Source organism: Myripristis murdjan, chromosome 20 (genome assembly GCF_902150065.1).
Source record: "Myripristis murdjan chromosome 20, fMyrMur1.1, whole genome shotgun sequence".
NCBI classification, from domain to species: domain Eukaryota; kingdom Metazoa; phylum Chordata; class Actinopteri; order Holocentriformes; family Holocentridae; genus Myripristis; species Myripristis murdjan.
In genome coordinates, this window is record NC_043999.1 from 24990212 (window position 1) to 24994720 (window position 4509).

Genomic DNA, 4509 nt, shown 5'->3' on the forward strand with positions numbered 1-4509 from the left:
TTTATGTCATCCATGAAGGTTACATAGTCCTTGTAGTACTTTGGATCCTTCTTCAATCTCCTCTCCAGACAATTTAGGCGGTGCAATGCACATAACCTGTTATTGGGTAATTTTGGTCGTTCCTCTTTAAATGGTAATGGCATTTCATAGTGACCATTGTCCTTTTGTGTAATGTTCTCTCTCAGCTTTGACAAGAATTTAAGATCTTCTTGAGACACAGGAGTGTCTTCTTCAGTTCTTTCTGAGAAGTCGGATTCAAGGACCTTAATTATGTCTGAGGGAGTGATTTCTTTTACTTTGCTTCGATTCACATAGTGTACTTCAGTTTTGAGTTTGACCGAAGGCTCAACACCTGGTGTAACTTGTCTCACCACTATGCGATGGCTGATTCCAATGGCGTCACCGTAGCCTACACAGGGATTCCCATGGCCAACAATAATCCATCCAAGGTCTGTGCGCTGTGCATAAGGCTGATTTTCATTGCCAGACACAACTTCCCTTGGAAGTAGGGCTTGTGAGCAGTTGTACCCAATGAGCAGACCCACTTCACAGTCTTGGAGAGGTGCTATTTCATCTTGGAGATGCTCCAGGTGGGACCAAGCTTTTGCAGTTTCACCTGTTGGTATGTGAGTTCTGTTGGCAGGAATAAACTCACGTGTGTAAACTGGTGGTAGAGAGATCCTCTTACTGGAGTAAAAGCCTCTGACTTGTAAGTTGCTTACCTTTTGAGAGCTTACTACTGTAGTTCTTGCAGTCATAGTAGAGAGTCTAAGCTTCACTTGTTCTTTGTCTGTTTCCAGAGTGTCTGCTACGTCACTCAGAACAAAGGTTGTGTCACTTTGAGAATCCAACAGAGCATATACAAGGACTTCTCGTGCTGATTGAGATGTGGATGAAAGCCAGACTGGAATTATTGCAGCTGTTTGTGTGTTAGCTTCCTGAAGTATTACTCTGTTTGAAGTAACAACTGTGGTTGTGTCATTGTTCTGTGATGACTGGAGTCTTTCAGTGTATTTTTCTTGGTTTGTACTTGGCCTTTCTTGACTTGGATTCTGCTTAGCTTGTGATGGTCTTTGTTCCTCTTTGGCTCGTTCCGCATGCAGACAGGTAGGGTGTTTCTTTTGGCATGTGTCACAAACACTCCTACTGTTGCAGCTCTTTGAGTGGTGACCAAACTTAAGACAACCGAAACAAAGTTTTTCAACTTGAACAAACTTGACTGTCTGACACTGCCTTTTCCATGAACTTTCTGCATTTGTGCAATATATGCCCTGTCTTCTTACAGAAGATGCATGTCACATTCTTTTCACTGGAGATTGTAGTCGGTGTCTTTTCATTAGAACTTGTGTTCAATGTCTTTACTTCTAAGCTTTGTTGTCTTTGAGTCTTTGGTTTTTCAACATCACTTTGTTTCAGTGACTGCAGTGATGTGACAGGGTTGCAGGCAATTTTTGCTTCCTTCATCAGAAATCTGACAAATTGGCTGAAGGAGGGAAATTGGTTACTCTCTTCTTCCATATTGACAACCTTTCGATTCCATCTCGCTGTGAGCCAATCTGGTAACTTTGAAAGGATCTTCCTGTTCTCATTGCAGTCATTCAGAATTTCCAGTGCCTTGACGTTGACCATGGCAGCCTCATAGCTACGAAGGAAATCAACAAACTCTCTGAGCTCAAAGTTGTCTTTAGAGCCCATCTTAGGCCATGATTGGAGTTTATCTCTGTATGCCTTTGCAATGGTAAATGGGTTTCCATATCTCTCCAAATCTCCCATGCAGCAACGTAGGCAGATTCAGTTCCAAGCAGGAAATAGCCATCGAGTGCCTTCTTAGCTTGACCACTCACATATCTGCGTAAGTAATATATCTTCTCCTTGTCTTGAATGTTCTTGTGGTCAATTAGTGTTTCAAAGGAGAGTTTCCAGTCATTATATTTCAATGGATCCCCACTGAATACTGAAGGTTCAGGAATTGGGATTCTGTTGGCACTTAAAGCACCCGCCAGCACCTTAACGAGCTCTACTATACTTTCATTTGAGGTGCTGGTCACAGCTTGTGTAACAGGAGACCTGTGCATGGACTGAAAACTTATGGGAGCAGGTATTTGGTTATCTAATACACTATCAAGTTCCAATATGTCTTCTCTCTCTTCTTTGATGTCTGCTTGATCATATACTTGCAGTCTCACTTGTGCCGCAGTGAGATTTTTTACAGCCTCCAAACGCTGTATCTTTCTTCATTTTTCCTCCAGAGTCCTTTGTATAGCTATATGCTCTTCCTCCATTTGAGCCTTAATCTTAGCGTCCTCTTCCTCTCTCTGTAAACGGCGCTTTGCTACAGCTGCCTCTTGGTCAGCTAACTTCCTTTTAGCTTCTGCTTCTACGCGCTCTATTTCCAATTGCTCATACTGTTGTTCTTGTAACACTTTCAGAACAGCTTGGCTTGCAGCAGCTTCTTGTCGTTTTACAGTAGACTTATTTGAATGCTCTGAGAAGAGGCCCTTCAAGATGGAAGCTGATTTGGAGGTGCTTGTGTCAAAGAGGGAGCCTGCTTCTGGCCATTCTTGCTCTTCCTCTGGAATCCTTTCATCCCGTCGACTTAAAGCTCTGGAGATAATAAAATTAGAAATCTCCACACACAGATCCACTTTTCGGCGCATTTCTTGGTCTGGAGTTGAAACTTTACGTAGCTCTTCATAGGCACGTGTGACATCTGAACAAAGACCTTTGATTTCAAGAATGGTGTCATTAATCAGCTCTTCAGATAGAGATTCTGTAGTTTGGGATAAAGGCTGCTTAGAGGTTTTAGCTTGTGACCGCCATTTAGCATACACACAGTTGAACTTATGTTGAAGAGCTTTAAATCTTCCAGCTTGCATCTCTTTACCTTTCTCTGTCAGAGTTCTTGTTCTTTGACTCCGTCTTAACTCATTCTCTTGCTGTGTTTTCTCTTGCAGGACTTCATCACCACTTACTTGACCTTCTTCAGGGCCATGCTGTTCTTGGGAATTTTCTCCATTCCTGTCACTGTCCCTTACCTGTTCTGAGGGCTGACCGTTTCTGACATTTTTTTTTTTTTTACAAAGAACTCTGCAAACACCTTCCAAATTCACCCAAATATTAACAGATGAAACAGTAATAATATAATCTCTATATGAATTTTGTACGCTTGTAAACTTACACTGCAAATGTACTATAAATGTAAATACTATGAAATTTCAATTCTAAGATCAAATAGTTCAATACAGCCTTGAATATACCTTTGAAACACTCAATATATATTTTTACCTTAAACTTCAACTTTAAATGTCAAATGTATGTTCACACATACAAAAACATATAATACGGCACCGAGAGTGGAGAGCTGTAGCCGCTGCGTCTATGCGCGCTGCCAATGTTGCCTGTTTGGCGATATGACCTTAATCAACAGGAAAATGCATTTAAATACACTAGTCATAATTTCCTTGTCTCATTTTCATTGGAATTTAACAGCCCATGAGTTGTCTTTCTCACAGGAACTCAACCAGAGATAGGTTTCATAACCTAATTAAATCCGAGTTTGACACTGCGGGAGCTCTATGACTTATAATAATAATAACAATAATAATTTGTCTTGACTGTGTTTCAGGTTAAAATTTGGCAAATAACTAATAGCATTAGAAAGATATCTTTGTAAGATATCTTCGGAAGCCTTCATAGCCTATTATGTCACTCATTCTGCCCAAAATCATCTCGTGCACCCCTCTGGTTCCAGCCAATCTCAATGCATCAATCGTCCCACCGCGCTGTGCGTCAACTGCCCCGCCGGTGTCTTCTGTCATTACAGCCTGGATAGTGTGCACGGTGTGCGTGCACGAAACTTGAAACCTATGCTGTTGTGTAGCCAGGAGATGTGGTAAGAGACTGATATATGTTTGCTAACTGGGGCAGGTGAACACAGTTTCTTATTCAAATTATGGAGGACTGAAAATAATTAACTTACATGGCTGAAAAAAGGATTTCCTCGCTAGCTTGTCGAAAAATGCATCAATCCCGCTCAAATTTTGAATGAAGCTCGTTCACTCTCATGTGCACGAGCATGTGTAATCACGTGACTGCAGGTCAATCAGTTTTCAAGAAATCGTGAACACGTCAATCGTCCCGCACGTCATCCGCCCCGCCGCTCCCCTATATAAGCAAATACAAACAAAAGAAAACAAAATACCTCATTGGCTGCATGCTATCCGAAGGAATAAACCTTCAGAAAGTCCCTGCATCTTCTTGTCCAACTGTTAGCTCCCGATTCTTTTGTTGAAAGCCCAAGTACAGACCGGAGTCAGTCTTCAATTTTCTGATGCAATATTTATTATGGTCACATATAAGCAAAGCAGCGCTGGTCTCAGTGTGACAGAGCTCCCGCAGGATCTCAGTCAGAAAGCACACCGATATCAGGAAATGATACACATTTATGTTCTTGGGCTTGGGCCTGCCCCGTACATAGGTTGGACTTAAACGCAACCGAGAATAATTGGC